The sequence below is a fragment of the Macrobrachium rosenbergii genome, chromosome 18 (genome assembly GCF_040412425.1).
Source record: "Macrobrachium rosenbergii isolate ZJJX-2024 chromosome 18, ASM4041242v1, whole genome shotgun sequence".
Lineage (NCBI taxonomy): Eukaryota > Metazoa > Arthropoda > Malacostraca > Decapoda > Palaemonidae > Macrobrachium > Macrobrachium rosenbergii.
The window spans coordinates 15,556,734-15,576,577 of NC_089758.1; the positions used below are offsets into that span (position 1 = coordinate 15,556,734).

Consider the following 19,844-nt stretch of genomic DNA (forward strand, 5'->3'; position numbering starts at 1 on the left):
TTTATTTTTGTGCTGATATTCATTATTTTCTTTTGTGAGCTATCCTCATTGTTTTGACCTATTCTTCTATATTTTCTGTGTTCATGTTTATAGCTTTTTATCGGTAGTTATTTATGTATTTAGAAGTTATTACATAGTTTATTAATGCTTTCTGAAATTCTATATTTCTTTTACTTTATGTCAGCAATTGCTGTTTCGTTTATTCTAAAGGATATCAATTCAGACAGGTTAAAATTACTATTAGTGAAGATTAACTTAAACGTCTGATTAAAAGTAATGTATGGTCTAGTCGTTTGCTTTAAAGCAAGAAAGATCTGATATGTTCTCCACCTCGCTCTTGCTATATATATATATATATATATATATATATATATATATATATATATATATATATATATATATATATATATTTATATATATATATATATATTTATATATATATATATATATATATATATATATATATATATATATATATATATATATATATATATATATATATAGTATATATCAAGAGACACATTACTACATATGCATATGCATATGTATACACAAACAGATACACACACACACACACACACACATGCTCTCGCATATCATGGATAGAAAACCTTTTCTTTCCCCTGCCTCTTTCACGTCACTTTCAAAGACTTCCTTTACTCCATTTTAGCAAGAATAGACTTTTCCTTCACATTGTGTATGATTCATTATATCTGGTCGCTTATCGTCAATGTCAGTGCAAAACCGTAATAATTTGCATATTGCTTGCAGTAAGTTAATGAAAGAAGACATTTTGTAAATACTCATTATCTTATCAATAGTATGCCTCAAGTTGTAAGTACTAAAGAAACTGGTGGTAATTCTATATCAATTTTGTTATCTTTTATTGTAACAGGAAAATGGACCATCTATTCCTAAGTTCAGTTAAATTGGAAATAACAGTACTTCTTGTATAATTCGATTTATTTTCTCTCTCTCTCTCTCTCTCTCTCTCTCTCTCTCTCTCTCTCTCTCTCTCTCTCTCTCTCTCTCTCTCTCTCTCCACTCCAACCTCTGCGCCATTATATGCCCTGTTTAATGAAGCAGAACTTTAAAAATATACTTTGAGCATCGTTAGATATTCGACATATTTTTCTGCTTAATATTTTAGCCCACTAAATTTATTCACTGATGGACAGTTTACAAAAATCTCTTGCTGTTTTTTAAAACATTTGTTCGAACAAGCAGATATCGTTATTCATTTTACATTTTTACAGAAATACGATATGCTTTTGGAACGTTTTACTACTGGTTTTCAGCATATGGGTTAGACAATTTTTTTTAATTCTAATTATAAAGTTCCCCCAATGTCTTTTTTTGCAAAGTTGAAAATATAAAATACAAAATGCTGAAGTGCATTTGCTTTTTAATATATTAGTGTAATATTTATCTGCACACACACGTATGTATGTATGTTTGTATGTATACATACATATATGTATATGTATGTATATATATATACATATATATGTGTATGTATATATATATATATATATATATATATATATATATATATATATATATATATATATATATATATATATATATATATATATGTGAGTGTATGTTTGTAAGAGAGAGAGAGAGAGAGAGAGAGAGAGAGAGAGAGAGAGAGAGAGAGAGAGAGAGACTTGAAATGGGCTGTAACACATGATGCATGGGTGTTTTATAATCGCATAAAGTCATTCAAATCCAGCAACATGCATTTTAAAAGCCGAACCATGCAATGAAACCGAAAGCGCGCTTGCAGTGCTCGTCTGTCTACAGTTGCCGTCATGCACGATGCAAAAGCAACTGAATCCAGCATGTGAAATGGCTTGGAAATCTGCAGCCTTGAGATGATTGTTGTGAAGTTTGAGATATATAGATAAATGGGAAAAAAATCGAGTAGGCGAACGCATGAGGGAATATTTATAAAAAAAAAAGTAATATTATTCGATATTAATTTGACTGTTCATAGTTTACAGCTGGTGCAAGTAAGTAGGTTACGTGAAGTGAAATTTAAAAGTAGACATTTAGATTGAATAGTTTTAGGTTTTGAAGAGTGCTGTCTTTATGAGTCCAGATGGCAAAAATTAATCAACAATTAGGCAGTTTACAAGAACTAATGCCAATAAATAGGTTACGTGAGTGATTTGTTAATGCAAATAATAATTAAAATGACTGGGTTTAGGCTTTGATCTCTGGGAGTCCAGTTGGCAAAAATTCACCAACTATTAGGCAATTTACAATAAATTATCAGTCAGTCTGCTCTGATTCAGAGTTTCCTCCAAAAAGCTGGTCAAACAAGGAAATAAGAAGTGCTAATAAATATCAGTTTGACTGACCTTGATTCACAATCTCGCATAATTAAGTTTGCTCATCACGAGGTTTAGATGAAGCCAAATTTTAATGAAATTGGACAGGTACAAAAAGTTATCGGCGTATTGTCGTTCATTATTCGAAAGCTTTATCAGAAGTTATAGTTTAATTTAAGACATTGATATGAATTCATCTTTTGTTGGTTTGCTTTTGTTGATGTCTGTTTTTTGTTAATTTATTTTTCCTCATTTTTATTTCGTTATGTTGTCATATGAAAATATGAAAGGAGTGCTTACCATTTTTCTCTCGTTTCAAATTTTTTGTGTAACGATATCGTTAAAGATAACATTTAAAAAAATTTACCTCCTTGAACGGAGTAATATATATATATATATATATATATATATATATATATATATATATATATATATATATATATATATATATATATATATATATATATATATATATATATATAGTATATATATAGATTAGATTATTTCCAGGTAGTTGTTAAATTTGAAGCAGAATGTTTTACTTTGCCTAAAAATATATAAAGTTTAAAAGGCCTGAAAAAATAACTTTTTACCATTTTCCAAAACAATTTCGATAGAAAGAAAATGTTTCACATGCCTTACTTTTATGAAATAATTGCATTTCTCTGTCGAAATAACACGAAAAATACAAAATAATGGGAAATCAAAGCAACTGTAACATCAAATGGATGTTTAGTTGAAATATCAACAAGTTTTTCATGGAAAAAATGACAACGAATGTCTTGCAGGATTTATAAAATATAATTTGTATGAATTAACGATTTATTTATATATTTTTGTTTGTTATAATTTCGTAGAGACGTTAACGAAATTCTAAAATCCAACAACTTTGATCGTTGTGGAAAATGAGCAAGAAATTTCTGCTAGTTGAAGACCCCTGAATAGGCAACGATAAAAATACTAAAACATAAAAAAATTTTACCCTCATTAGCATTGCTTCCGGGGGATAATAAACGAAGCACCTCAAAGTAGCGCTTCTTTTTTTTTAGCTTTTTTTTTTTTTAGAAGCAAAACATCGTTTATTGATCGACCGTTAATTGAGAGGAAATTGCTTGGTCGATTAATCCACGTGGGCGCAAGATGGCCTTTAGGAGTTAAAAGACTATTTACTGGTGTGAAAAACGAACATGGACTTGTTGATGACCAGATAAATATGACGGAATATCAAGGAGGTGTACTGCCTTTATATAATATTTTCTTTACTAACAGGTAAATATGACGGAATATCGAGGTGTACTGCCTATATATTATATTTTCTTTGCTAATAAATTCTATAAATCTAGATTGTCAGTAACGCCTCTTGGTAAATCAAATTATCTTTTTACAACTCATGTCATCATACTGTTCAAACTCATTCTATAAATTTTATAAAACCAGAATATTAGTAACACATCCGATAAATCAAATTACCTTATTACAAGTAATGTCAAAATACTTTTCAAGCTAAATCACTAAATTTTATCAAGTTAAAATATCAGAAACATCATTTGATAAACCAAATTACCTGTTTACACCTAATGTCATCAAGCTTCCAAAACTAACAAAAAGGATACGCGTAGTTTCTTCATGGAGAGAGAGAGAGAGAGAGAGAGAGAGAGAGAGAGAGAGAGAGAGAGAGAGAGAGAGAGTCTAAGCAAATGGAAAGACATTCTTCTTGTAGAGAGAGAGAGAGAGAGAGAGAGAGAGAGAGAGAGAGAGAGAGAGAGAGAGAGGTCTAAGTAAATGGAAAGACATTCTCTCTCTCACTCTCTCTCTACGGAAAGAGAGAGATAGAGAGAGAGATAAGTCTAAGCAAATGGAGAGACATCCTTTTCGTAGATCGTCAAATTTATCGACCCAGTGGAAGAATATCTGTCAGTCTTGCGTCACGTATTACTAATGGAAAGGGGTGCCTTTGGTAGGCTCTGGAACTGACTGGCAGGCATGTGGGCAAAAGGTAGACTGAGTTATTTCTTAGGTGTGGGAACTCGTTTGCGAACACGGACAAGAATTTAGGAATTTAGAAGAACGAAGATTCTTTCATCTCCAAAGACTGATGGCGAAAGGTTATTTGAAGCCACTAAAAGAAAGACAAAGAAATAGAAATCTGAGACTCTTAAAATGGCATATGTTTGCTTAATAAGTGATTGTAGGCAGCTTCTGGAATTAGATCGAGAATATCTTGGATTTAAAAAAAAAGACTCTGACAGATGAATTCTTTGTATGTCATGTTGTTTTTTGTTGAAAATATGTAACTAATCTCTAAATATGAATAAAATATTATTATTTGAAGGAAGTTTAACTACAAAGAGTCCATAATTACTGTATGTATGCTGAATGGCAATTAATTAACAAGTACCAAGATTCTGAGTTATATGGCATATGAAGCATATTTTTTTAAGTTGAACCCATCAGCTTAAACAAAAGATTGACTTTAGATAATGAGCTGAGTTTACTTAATTGTAAAACTCCTATTACTCATGCACTTCCTTCATTACTATCCATTAATGCATCCTTATCATTATTATACGAACACAGAACTTGAAGTTTATGTGTAAATCTGCATACTAAGGAGCTGATATCTGTTTATTTAAAAATTTCATTATTATGGCATTATCGTTAATATATAATAATACATTGTCCACTTTTTTTTCTTACAGGTAAGGCACTGAAGGGCATTGCGCTTGGCACAGAATGTAAAGTAAGTCTAGTGAGTATTCTCCAATATTACCTATAATTTTTTTGCACGTACAAGTCTTCGGTTCTCGCTGAGTGATTTATTCAGTAGTCTGGCTGTACGTTTGCTAATTGCCTTTCTGACTCGGTCTGTGGGTTCGCTTTGTTCTCTATCTCTCTCTCTCTCTCTCTCTCCTTCTTATGTTGCTGTTCTGTATATATATATATATATATATATATATATATATATATATATATATATATATATATATATATATATATATATATATATTATATTCTCTTATTTATTTATCTCTGTTTACGAATCCTTTCATATAATTATGGGCATGCTGTTTTAGCTTTCGCTGGGTGAATAATACCATCTTTAATATCAATCCCCACCCATTTATCGATTGCTCATTGCGTCTTCCTTCAGGGCTGGGCTAGATAACGGCCATAGGTTTCTCATACTGTCGGATCGCTGGTAAAGTTCCAATGCTAATAATCATGTTGCAAACTACATTTTATATATGTATATTTTTATATATACATATATATATCTATATACTCGTATGTATGTATATGTATATATATACGCGTACATACACACTCATATGTATGCATGTATGTATATATATACAGTATATATATGTATATATATACATGTATGTATGTATATACATACATACCTATGTGTGCGTGAGTGGATCTATGTTGGACTTTGTATCGAATGTTTTTTTTACAAATATATTCACACATATAAGCATCCTTTGCTGTTAAAATAATATATGTATGTACGTTCCAAACTCAATCCTTTCTGCCTTATCTGTGCCATTAGCACTAGATTACACTTCCCAAGCAATTCCCACCGCATAAGCATGCAATAATTATTCAGGAAGAATCAACTCCTAATATCTCTCTCATTATTGGTCTACCTTGGCTAGAACTGGAGGGGGAACCGCAACCTTAGCGCCATATGACATTACATTCATTTCGGAGACGCAACCACAAGTAATTGCCAGCAGTAACAAACTCTTGGACATATGAACCACCGACCAGTGAAGCAGCAGCTTCACGCCTCGTCCAGATGACTGGATAAAATATTGGCTTTCTAATCTGGTCGTCGGCGATTCAAATGTGGGCTAGGCGTACTTGTTTGGGGACAATTTTGGTTTCTTTTTCAGGCCCAAACCTTGCTGTTTTCGCACTTGTTTAGACACCTTTCATATTGGATGCAATTTAACTTTGTTTTTAATTGTATTCAAAAGGGTTAGAATCTCCTTGTAGTAGTTGGACTCCAATTCTCACTTCAATACGCTTGTTATAAAAACCATCAATAAATAGCCGACAAATATTCACCATCCAGCCGATAATAGGAGGAAAAAGCTTGTCAAGTGAAATATCTGTTTCTGTTTTCTATTTGTAATATATATATATTCTTACAGATGAACGCTTTACAAAATAGTGCTCCTAACTTACGATAGCTGCTGTCATCATCTTCAAAGTGTCCTTGTGACGTCGCTTTGAGTCTCCTATTACCAAAACCTTTCGTATTAGAAAGAATTTCATCCTATTTTTCCGCCTATTCCATGAAGATCGTAATGTACCACTCAAGGAGCTATTGTTTGGCCTCTTCGTCTCTTATTTTAATGCTCTCGTTACAATCCTCCCTCATATGATGAGGTGTATTATTTTGATTCGTCGATATTCCTTTAGGGACATATCGTTCCAACTCTACATCTTTGGAGCTTGGCTTATTCGCCTCATCCCTTCACGTCTTCTGTAACAACGAATCCCATGTTAGAAGGAAATCTGATCTTGTCTTTCCGTTGACTCTATGAAGCAGGGCATTCTAAAGCTCATCCGTTATGCTTCTTCACCATAAGGCTTACAGATATGTTTTCTTTAAAACTGATAATGATTTAACCTCGCCGCTTTGTTACATCCACGCTTGCCATGACGTATCATTAAGCATATCCTGAGTAAATTGTTTTATATTTCCATTTTTAAGTGTATTCATTTCTTGCATTTACGTATACAAAGGCATTTTACTAGACTCTCCCAAAGCTCGACATTTCAGTAATATGTCCCTGTAATAGTTCGTACGTGCTTTCGAGTCGTCAGTGTACAAAAGGATTTTAAAAACATTGTGCCTGTATCGATTGACTATTCTGCATAATTTCATGACTAAACTGATCAACACCTTTTGAAATCTAGTCGGGATGCGAAATAGACTGCTTCTTTGCTTTCATATCGAGTTTTCCGTCCCAGCTTTTGGTATGCTTGTTTTAATCTACGATATTATTCCTGTGCTTTTTGAAAACAAAAGAACAGCAAAGTTAATGGCTGTTTCGGTCGCTTTATTTCTTACCAGTAATAATATTTCTTATCAGTATCATTACCATTCATTACTATTATTGATGTCGTTGATAATGGATTATTGTTCCTGCTGTTGAGGTTCAGTTATTAAAGCCATTACTTTTATCCCTGAGAAATATCATTAGAATTTTTATGCAGGTATCCGTATAACTAGTGAGAGAGAGAGAGAGATGTTCTAGTTCTTGTCTCTCTCTCTCTCTCTCTCTCTCTCTCTCTCTCTCTCTCTCTCTCTCTCTCTCTCTCTCTCTCTCTCTCTCTCTCTCTCTCTCTCACTGGTAAAATCAATGGAAGTCGGCCGAGAGGAAGACCTAGACAAAAATATATGAATGGATTGGTGAGAATGACTGGAGGAAGAATGTCTGCAGCTCAGTTGCTGCAGAGAGCCGGAAATAGAGAGGAGTGGCGAGCCATGATTGCCGACGTCCTTGGGGATATGGCACCTGGATGATGATGATCCGTATAACAATCATCCTACTAAAACGTATATTTTCTTATTGTACATTTAGTTTGGTTTGACGGATATGAAAGCATTCTTTAAACTATATTACCCTTATTTCTTACTTTGTAATGATCTTCTTTAATTATATTTCCTTTTCTCTGTGTGCACTAGATTTGGCTGGCACTAGTTCCATTAGCGGAGCCGAGACATTTGTGAAATAACTACCTTCATACATTTCTTCTTCGAAGTTGGTATAATTATAAATGATTAAGATTACTGGTACACAACTAACCTTTTGTTCTTTTTAAATGTATATGCCTTGCTTAATCAAATTAAACAGTATATTTACATAAATTTTAGCTCTGTTGCATTTCGCTAAAATCCATGCAAACCCAAGTTCTTTATATTTTACTAAATATTCTCTGCCTAAGATAATACAGGAAGACTTAAGACTGCAATTGCATCGTCAGCTTGCTTAGAGCTTGGAGCGGTTTGAATGGAGACTAAATAATACATTTAAGGAATTGAAAAGATGGTACAGTTAGGCTAGTATGTTAGCTGGATTCCTACTTCCCGTAGCAAATCTCTCTCTCTCTCTCTCTCTCTCTCTCTCTCTCTCTCTCTCTCTCTCTCTCTCTCTCTCTCTCTCTCTCTCTCTCTCTCTCAATAGCAGCGCTGTAAGGTATTTTCTGTAATGCAAATATTGCTCTGACGGTTTTAAGTGATGTAGAATATTTAGTAATGTTACCCATAGGAATAGCTAACATTTTCTTTCACTTCCTACAAAGAGACAGAGACCGATCGATATCTTTAAGGGAAACCATACTATTCTTGTATTTTCTTGTGACAACGTTTTTCTTATTAGAATTATGCTGATTAATAGCTATGATTTTTTTTTAACAATAACCCGTTTTCAACATTGGGTGGAGGAAGCGCGGGGGGGGGGGCTGGAGAAAAAACTGACAAGTCTTCGTCAATTTCATATATATTATGAACCTCTGCTCTCCAATCCGACTGCGGTGAATCGATGATTGTCTAATTACTAAAATATTTTTCTAAAATCTATTTTTTCTTATCAGCAACCGATTTTCCAGGTATGAAATATACGTACTCTGCGTATTTAAAAATATAATACATATTTTCCTACATATGTGCTAAAATTTCAAATTTTTCTTTAAGAATACGAGAGAGAGAGAGAGAGAGAGAGAGAGAGAGAGAGAGAGAGAGAGAGAGAGTTTTTCTTTACCGAGCTCATTCACAGAAAGACCGAAGACTAGTCGCTTAATTGAAGTTTTGCCGTGTTTTAATTAAAAAAAAAAAAAACTAAAATAATTTTATAGTGCACTGTGCCCATTTTATCAAAAAACAAGAGACTTGTGAAGTTTTAAATTGTTTATCTTAGTGCATTACCCATAGATTATACTCTGTCTTGTACTGAATATTCAAAAATATTTTATACTATTATTAAGTTGTTTGTGTATTTATATATTTATTGTCTATGTTGCATTATCTAAGTCCCATCAAAACAGCTAACATCCATTACAGGCGCGAAATGCATTATGGTGTCTTTTACCTAAAATTCTGAGCCTGAGATATAAATTTGACTTCTATTCTTAAATTATAGCACAGATATCCTTAAATTATAGCATAGAATACCGTAATATTTTATTTAACCTACCTTGGCCAATTGCATTTGCAATGAATGTTAACTTAAGAGTGTGTAGAAGACTTTCAAAAGTGTACTGCTACAATCATATTTGTTATTCAGATAAATCATCCTGGTTTCAGTTCATAATAATAGCTTCTTAAATGCTGATTGTCGACCAGTCATTTTCCTTTATAGCTTTATGTCTCATGATATTAAGTTTGTACTTCATTTATCACTGCGAAAACTGAACTAATTACTTTATTTTACTTGGGACTAAAACATGACTTATGCCAATGTTGAATAGAGCAAGAAATGTGAAGAAAATTTTTGACGAATTTTTGAAACGGGTAGTGAGACTTCATTCTCATCGACCATCCACGTAGAAAACAAGTAAAAAATGCACCGAAGTTTCTTCAGCGCAATCGAGTTTTCTGTACAGCGTATAATCAAGGCTACCGAAAATAGATCTATCTTTCAGTGGTCTCGGTGTAATGCTGCATGAGCCCCGGCCCATGAATCTTTAACTACTGCCCGGTGGTGGCCTGTCCTATATAGTCGCCAGATGCACGATTAAGGCTAACTTTAACCTTAAATAAAATAAAAACTACTGAGGCTAGAGGGCTGCAATTTGGTATGTTTGATGATTGGAGGGTGGATGAGCAACATGCCAATTTGCAGCCCTCTAGCCTCAGTAGTTTCTAAAATCTGAGGGCGGACAGAAAAAAGTGCGGACGGACAAACAAAGCCGTCCCAATACTTTTCTTTTACAGGAAACTAAAAAGATAAAAATAACTCTCACGAAAGGGGGAACAAAGATAAATGTCACTTACCAAAGTAAGACCTTATGTGACGATAAGAGTTCTCAGTGCAGCGCGTCAGCAGTTCAGTGTTATGTTGCTGTTAGGCAGATAGTGTAAAAAAAGCCTTTTATATTAATACAAGCGACTTTTAATTTTTTTCCTTTAGAAAGATATTTATATTTATTTAAATACGATTTCTGTTTGCTGTTGTTTCATATGCTGTGATTGTTTTTTGTCTACTCTTCGAAGTTCCAAGTTTGAAAGTAACATAAGGAACAATGTCCACAATGGGACGAGATATAGTTTTTAAATGTATATCAACACCCTTATACATGCTAACACTCATGAACGTATTCATACATACATACATACAAACATACATACATACATTCTCTACATACATACATACATATATATTTATATATATTTATGTGTGTACGTTGTATATATGTACATGTATATGTATATGTATACCCATTTACGTCTGCGTGTATTTATTTGTTCAGGTGTATATAAAAACGTTCGCAGCCATACCAGTTTATTCACGGGCAACTGAAGGAATAAACAAGAAAATACCAATTGGCTCGGCAAATTTTATTTTATTTATACATGTTATGCTGAGCACATTTTCGGATTTTTATCGAATTATCTCTTTATTTCATGATTCTCATCCTCAACCTAAACACAGTTTTTTTTTTCGAAATGTTTTCCATCGGATCTGTTATAGGCGGACATTTTTACATTTAACATAATCTACATTAACCTCCTAACAATGTCATTGTATTTGCTGAAGCGGTATTTCAACATCATCATTCACTTAGTATAATGTATTCATGCCAGGCATGACATTGTATGAAAATCTCGAGTGAATTATTATGAAAACAGATTTCTTATGTATAACAATACAAGTCATTTCTTCGACAACACTGTCTTGTAAGACAGATGATTATTATTGGTAAACACATACACACACGCATATGTATGTATAAATGTATATATAAACATATATGTAGTATGTATGTATATATATATATGTAGTATGTATTATGTATGTAAGTATATATGTGTGTGTGTTTGTGCCAGCGTGCATGTATGAATGCTTGTAGGCTAGGTATGATTATAATCACACAAACGCGTGATGTACAGTGTATATATGCTTACAGCTGTTCCCTGTGGTGCAGCGGTGTATGTAAGTATATATGTCTGTATTTGCATGTGTGAGTGTACATGTTAGTGTGTATCTGTAAATATTCATCTGTACTCATGTTTCTGCAATGTTGTACATATATCGTTACACGCTGTGTCTTGGCTTCCCATGCACATTTGACGTGAATGTATCTTTCTGTTCTAGTCATTAAATACAATAAACTCTGAGTTTCCAACAAATGTCCGTATTTTGTGTTTTATCTAGAGGCTCGGAGTAGATTCCGAGAAAGGTATAAATGGAGTGAAGAGAGTGAAGAATAACGAGGAGTGATAATAAAAAGAAGTAGTCTGTTCAACGTTGAATGGAGTGAAGTAGGTGACTAGTAAGGAGTACAAAAAAAAAAAGTTTATTCAACTTCGAGCGAAGGAATGGGCGGAAAAAAGGTGATAAAAGAAAGATGACGAGAAAATGCAATGTCTATGAATAGACTGAGGAGCTGTTCATCGCAATTCGTCACAGAAGCAATTGTGAAATAATGAATATGAAAAAAAGGGAGAAGTAAAGGAATAGCATATCTGTGAAGTAGTAAGAAGAAATGCATAGTTAAGGCTTTTCCCTGGAAAGAGTAATTAATTTTTAGTGATTAATAATTAAGATATTAAACTTCTGAACAAAACATATGAAATGTATTATGTCAGATATTTTTTTGGTCATAAAATAAAGAAAAATCTTCAAAAAATAAATAAAATAAAGAATAGCTAATGCTTCCGAGTCTCAAATAATCAGTCTTGCTCAAGTTCTGTAAAACGATTTTGAAGGTAAAGTGACAAAAATGTCGATAATGAGAAAGAGAAGAAAAGCAAATCACAAACAGCTACCTACAGTAGATGTGCGGTTTGGAAATATTTACAAAAGGTATTGCTGGCAATCGTGTGCCCCTAGAATTGTTTCTTTGAATAAGAATGAAATGCGAGATGGTTTCAGTTTTACAAGTCAAAAAGAAAAAAAAAAAATATATATTTATTGGCGAAGGAAAAAGTTGAAAAAAAAATTTGAATGCTGTAGGATTCAAGGAAAAGGAAACAAAACATTTATCTCTGAAGGAACAAATATGTAGTGAAAAAGAAAAAAAAAAAAAAAAAACTTAATTACGGTAAAGGACCCAGAATATTTTCTGATAAAAAAATGAGAAATAAAAATAAAATGAAAATAGAAAAAAAAACTACCAAAAACAGTTTGAATGAGAGCATTTCCAAAATTACTTTGATTCTACTATAAGTAAGTATATATAAGTATAATACTGGAACTAAGCGATTATATTTATAGGCAATTAAATATTTTCAGCCTTAAGAGTGAAAGTTATCGACTCGTCCGAAGATTTTTTTTAACTGAAGGAAAAAGATGATTAAACTAAGAGCAAGTGTTCACCAGTAAGAGACCACAGTTGTTGAATATGTAAATAAAAAAATATAAAGTATCTAGAAGTGATAGATGTTCCTGATAAGATAAAACAAGAAAACGGTTGTAGTCTAAATTTCAAAGGAAATACATAAAAGATATGAAAAATAATAACAAATAAAATATGTAAAAAAATAACTTATTTGACATAATCACTTCTTCAGTGAATTGTATTGAAAAATATATAAATAATACTTTATAACTTAACTTTTTCCGGGAAAAGCCTTCAAGAAAATAACTGGGCAGGAGGTCACGATATATTTCATGTTATGATGAAATTTCTTATACATAAAGTTGGAAAAATATTAAAAATGAAATTAGTTTTTTGAGTGAGAGGAAAATAAAAAAAAGGGGAATCAGTAAAGTATCTAAACTATCATTATAAAACTTGATAAAAGGCAATGTTCGTGAAGTTTTCCTTTACACGAATTTTTTAAAGAAATAAGAATTTCATAAGCAATTCCATCATAGATGATACAGAGAAAACTTTTATTTTTCTGTTGATAAATTTAAATTATTCAGCTTTTTAATTAACAACTCCTTCTAATGTATGATGATATTTACGAATTTTTTCGCCGGGAGTTAATAATGCAACACTGACCACACTCAACCTAGCGCCAATATCGTACTCAACAATCGTCATATGTATTTCCAACCGTGTGCTTGATAGGCAGTGCCAATCAGGCACTCAGTTCCAGCTGGGCACTTGAAGACATCTTGAACGTAGGTCATCTTGTCACCTACTTGCCAATACGAATCCATGCATTTGCGCCGAAGAACTGAAGGCCGTAGAGCTGTAGATTCTAACACTAGGTGATTTTAAATGTACGTCATATCACAAAAGCGGGGCAGTCTTGCCACTGGTCCTGGGGCACCCAACCGACTTGGCACAAGGTCACGGATTCTTGTTTTGTGCCAGACATTGGATAACTTTGCCCGCTCCATTCTCCGTACTTATATCATGTGCCGCAATGGATGGCATTCTGCGGATGGTCCATCGCAGAGTCACCTCCTGTAGAAAGAGAAAATATTTTGTAACGATAAAAGGACATTAGTCCATATTTATACCCAGGTATATATTGAACTTTTTATATAAATAAATAAATACGTAACTATGTACTTTACATACACACACACACATATATATATATATATAATATATATATATATATATATATATAGATAATATATATATATATACAGTATATGTATATATACTGTATATACTGTACATATATATTTATATAGATATATATAAATTATATATATATATATATATATATATATATATATATATATATATATATATATATATATATATATATATATATATATATATATATATATATATTAAAGTTTGAGTTTGTAGCCCATCATACTATAAATATCATTCAGCGATTATCTCTCTCTCTCTCTCTCTCTCTCTCTCTCTCTCTCTCTCTCTCTCTCTCTCTCTCTCTCTCTCTCTCTCTCACACACTATACAAAACTCTACGTAACTCTTCTCTTGGGCTTGTGCAAGAACTAAATATGTATATTAACAAAAAACACTTTCTCCAAAAACACTATACAGTATGAAGTGAGGATATCATTATGTTGAACCCTTCAGAGGTCTTCATAGAAAGCACTTCAGGGAAGTAAATACTTATTATTATTATTATTATTATTATTATTATTATTATTATTATTATTATTATTATTATTATTATTATTATTATTATTATTATTATTATTATTAAAATATAATTGATTAATAAGGCAAATCGTGCAGAATACAATATCAATAAAAATGAAAAATATTTGGCGAATGTTTCTTGAATATTTCAAAAGCCAAAACAAGAGGAAACGTAAATGTGCCAATTATTATTCCACTCTGGAATTATTTAATGGCGTGGTATTTTTGATGCACTCGAATATTTCACTCTGTAGATTTTCGAAGAATTTTTTTTTTAATGCAAATTAACAGTTAACCGGTTATTCGACAGTTTTAATTCCAGGCCAACGCAAGCAGTTATTCGGACTATCCTTTCGTTATCAAATCGAATAAAATCAGGTACTGGAGCAACACAATACGAGATATCACGAATATCTCGGTGTTTCAAGTAATTCATGTTAATATCATTTTTGAATTCAGGTGATCAACTGTTTTATCGTTCCTAAATTTTATTGAGCGAAATCGTTTTTGTCGAAGTTAATTTTTTCCATTTTAGGCATAAATAAGTGTTTTGCCAGAATCACAGCTTTCTTGACGTGAAAATTCATCTCGCACTTTTTCTTGCTCACTAATTCACTCACTCTGTGACAAACTTTTTTTCATTACCTTCTTTGCATCTTAAAGGTTATGAGCCATTAATTTTTAACATAGTCTAAAATTTTAGCAGTCAAAATCATTGCTGAACATTATTAACACTAAATGCTATGGCATAACCATTAGTGCAACGGCGATAATATTAACTTAATTTACATCACCCTCAATGATTTGTAGGACAGAAAAAGAAGTTTTCAAGATCAATAAAGAGAATACGCATCAGTGAAATAATATTTAGATACATTACTCACATTTCATCCATAAGCAAAATCCGAAGAAAGATAAGACTACTGATACTTGAAAAACGGTCAGTTGTTAATAGTATATAAGTCAATTAGCTTCAGATATTAGGGTCCCTGGGTATTTAATGTGTTTGTTGTTACAGCTGTGTATGTGTTAAACAATTACTCATTTTACAATGTGTTTGTGTGTTTGTGTTGCTACAGTTGTGTCTGCGTTAAACAGTCACTCACATTTCGTTCGTAAACAAAATCCGGAGAAAGATAATGAAACTATAATATAAACACTTTCGACACTTGGCTTGTTCACATTTTATAGGGGTTGTATTTACTTGTCCCAGTCCAGTGTACAGATACGCAAATATAGATTGAATTCTCTTTGCTTTCTGCTCTAGACTTTAAAAAACAGCTTGCCTCAATTTAGAGCTTTTTTCTTGTTCGTGAAGATTTACTGTCATCAAAAGAAGAAATAGAGAGAGAGAGAGAGAGAGAGAGAGAGAGAGAGAGAGAGAGAGAGAGAGAGAGAGAGAGAGAGAGAGAGATTCTGCTCTTAAGCCTGATACTTATAGCAGCTGATCTAAAGAGTATACTTTCGACATAGGAAGACAGGGTACGGAGGAATTAAGCGATTGATGAAGTTGAATAAAAACAGTAAACAAAGGGAAAGGAGGACGATCAACAAAGGAAAAGTAAACTCAAAAAGGAACAAAAATAAGAGATAAAAAAAAAACAGACAATGGTCAAAAAAGTTCGTAGCGTCTTACCTGCCCGGGGAAACGAGAGAAAAGTGAGAACGAGATACGCTGAACCGTGCATTAAATACGACCTCCTCCAGCTGGTGGGCGGGGCTTAACAAGGTCATGAATACGTAGAACATAGTATTCATGAAGGTACGTTTGGTTTTACAATTCGTCGATTATTCATATAAAAAAAATTAGTTAACTGAAGTTGTTCAAATTCACAAGTTATGGAACTATTTAAAATAAACTTGAAAGTGAAAACTTAATAGAAAACGAAAGCGAGAAATCGAGAAAAACAATAAAACAAAAACAAAAGAAGCCCTCAATCCATCTACAAACCTGCAAATTATAAAGTATGACCCTCGACCCTGGCAAGAACACGTGACTGTCATTTCTGCAAGGATAATTAAGGTCATGTAGCGAAAGTTTCATTCTTCTCTTTATTCTCTCCTTCTTTAGCGTCGTCCTTTGCCGTCGGGTGCTTCCTGAATATGGATGTTATTACTATTCAGTCGAAGGTTTTCTATTTTTTTGTACCTACGTTGTGTCTCTGCTTAGGGACGCATAGAAAGTGCAGCGCATGCGCTGAATGCGTAATAGTATTATTATTATTTGCATTGTTGCATGTCCAGTTTGCTACCAGCTTACAATGCGCAGTTTTATCGATGGAGTTTGTTTTTGTATTTTCTTGTACTAGCAAATGTTTATAAGCCATATACAGTGTAGGGCCAAATACATACGAGCATAAGCACATCTAATACTGGTTAAAGCATAGTACTAATGTGAATGAATTTGATACAAGATCCCTTAAAAAGTAATGGAGAGAAGGATATTAAATCTTTGCGTAATCCTGAAAAGAAGTAGTATATATATACATATATATCCATATATATATATGTATATATATATCCATATATATATATATATATATATATATATATATATATATATATATATATATATAATATATTATCTATATATCTTATCTATCTATCTGTCTGTATATCTAGATAGATAGATAGATAGATAGATAGATAGATAGATAGATAGATAGATAGATAGATATAGATACACGATTGAGGTGGAAAGCAATTTATATCTGAAAATTGATGATTATGATAATGATGAATAACTAATATGTTAGAAAATCTTTAAGATACTTTCACTGTTACAATCTCCTTCACTCCATATCAGGTGAAATTTAAGACTTGCATCATTGGCCAAAGTATTTAGTTGTAAATGATGAATTATATTCGTTAATGAAGTAGCAAAAAATAACTTTAAAATGAATTAACTGTTCAGGAATTGTAATTGTTCAAGTATGAAACATGTTAAAACACTGACTGATCAGTTGGAATAACAATAAATTGCGAGTCAGCAGAAATGTACATAACACCTTGAACGTCTCATATGGAATATTCCGGCAACTGTTAATGACAATACGTTGATTGTCAAACAGTCATTAAAGATTTCTTACAATCGTTGCTGATAAAGGATGTGAAAGTACGTATATTAGAATATTCAGAATATATGTATTTCATAAATATTCACAATTCTGCACAAACGCTTATACTTATACATATGAAAGTGGACATCCATGAATATTTATCAGCCAAATTTCTATATATACACAGTATCGCAATCAACGGAGTATGAAAATTTTAAGTAGTAATAAAGTTTTTTTTTTTTTCATGAAACTTGAACCTTTTGAATCATTAATATTACAGGAGAGATTGTAAGACTGTGGAACAGTCTACCATGCAGTTGGGCAGATAGCAATACAGTGGAGCAATCTTCTTTACAGTAAAAAGACTGAGATGCAATGGAACAGTCTTCATTGCAGTATGGAAAGCTGTAAAACTATGCGCGGAAGACTGTAAAACTAAGGGAAAATCTTCCTTGTATTACACAATGCTGTAAAATAGTCTAATTGTCTCTCTTGCAGTATGGGTGGCTGTGATACTGCTAAACAGTCGTCCTTGTAGTATGGAAAGCTGTAAAACTGTGGAACAGTCTTCCCTCAGTATGGAAAACTGTCATGCTGTGGAGATGTCTTCCATGTAAAATGGAGGGGTTGTAAAACTATCGAACAGTCTTTTCCACACAGGAGACTGTAAAGCAGTCTTCTGCAGATGAAAGACTGTTAAACTGTAAAACAGTCTTTCTTGCAGTAAAGAAGGCTGTGCAGTCGCAAAAAGTAGCTTTACTTCCAGTAAAGAAAAGTGCATAACTGTGGAACAATCTCCTGTGAAACACAGAGGACCATAAAACTGTAGAATAGTCTCCCTTTCCTTATGCACGATTTGAAAAGTTTGGTGGAAACTGTGAAGCAATTTTCATTAGAATGTAGGACACAGTAAAATAGTGAAACAGTCTCTCTACCAGTTTATAAGGCTAAACTTCGCAACAGATTTCTTTGACGTATAAAAGATTGTAAAACTGCAGAACGCCCTCCCTTGCGGTGTGAAAGAACATAAAACTTTGGAACAGTCTATATAACTATAGAGCAGTCTCCCTTCCAGTGCAGAAGACTTTAAAATTGTGGAACAATCTTCATTCCAGTGCGGAGACTTCGACACTGTAGAGCTTGTGAGACAGACTGTCGGACAGTCTGCCTTACAGCATAAAAGACTTCAACACTGTAGAACTTCCTCTCTTGCCGCTTGTGAGACAGACTGTCGGACAGTCTGCCTTACAGCATAAAAGACTTCAACACTGTAGAACTTCCTCTCTTGCCGCTTGTGAGACAGACTGTCGGACAGTCTGAGACAGACTGTCTTGGACAGTCTGCCTTACAGCATAAAAAAAGACTTCAACACTGTAGAACTTCCTCTCTTGCCGCTTGTGAGACAGACTGTCGGACAGTCTGCCTTACAGCATAAAAGACTTCAACACTGTAGAACTTCCTCTCTTGCCGCTTGTGAGACAGACTGTCGGACAGACTGCCTTACAGCATAAAAGACTTCAACACTGTAGAACTTCCTCTCTTGCCGCTTGTGAGACAGACTGTCGGACAGCTTGCCTTACAGCATAAAGGACTAAAACTATAGAACAGTCTTCCTTCCCCTTCCAGTACGGAAAACTAAAATTCTAAAACATTCTTCCTTGAAGTATAGAATAGTATAAAACAGTAGAATAATCTTATTTCGGCGTTATTAATACAAATCCTCATGAGTTTGAGAGAAGGGGTAATTCTGCATTGGGGTTTCATGGGCCAGAGTCAGTTTTTTTATTTTTTTATTTTTTCATGTAAGTATTCGTCCCTTTGTTGACATTTTGCTACATACTATGCTTATCCCACAAATATATCTTTTTGAGGGTGCTTGGTTAACAAGTTAATGATTGCTTATTTATATATAGGCAAGAAATTTCGGGTCGCTGTAAGGAGGATGTGAATTTAAGAAATGCAGTCCTCGTAAAAAAAAAAAAAAAAAAAAAGATTTTTGATTCTTTAAACACTATGCATTATTTAGCTTATTCTTTATTTTAGACAATCATAATAAATGTAGATACACATACACCACGACAAAACAACAAAAAATCTTTCATGGACAAGACTGGATAAATGCATCCAAACCAATGAAAACCGATATGATTATAATAAATTCATAATAGGTGGCTACTGCATTCTGAAAA

At 32.9% G+C, this 19,844-nt stretch overlaps 1 long non-coding RNA gene across 1 annotated transcript; it reads right to left on the minus strand.

Moving 5' to 3' along the window:
* Positions 1-10,896: 10,896 nt before the first annotated feature.
* LOC136848146 (uncharacterized) lies at positions 10,897-16,909 on the minus strand. Its single transcript, XR_010855943.1, has 2 exons — positions 16,233-16,909; positions 10,897-13,934 (listed from the first exon to the last, which is right to left on the minus strand). It is a non-coding gene; the product is annotated as an uncharacterized lncRNA (long non-coding RNA).
* Positions 16,910-19,844: the final 2,935 nt, after the last annotated feature.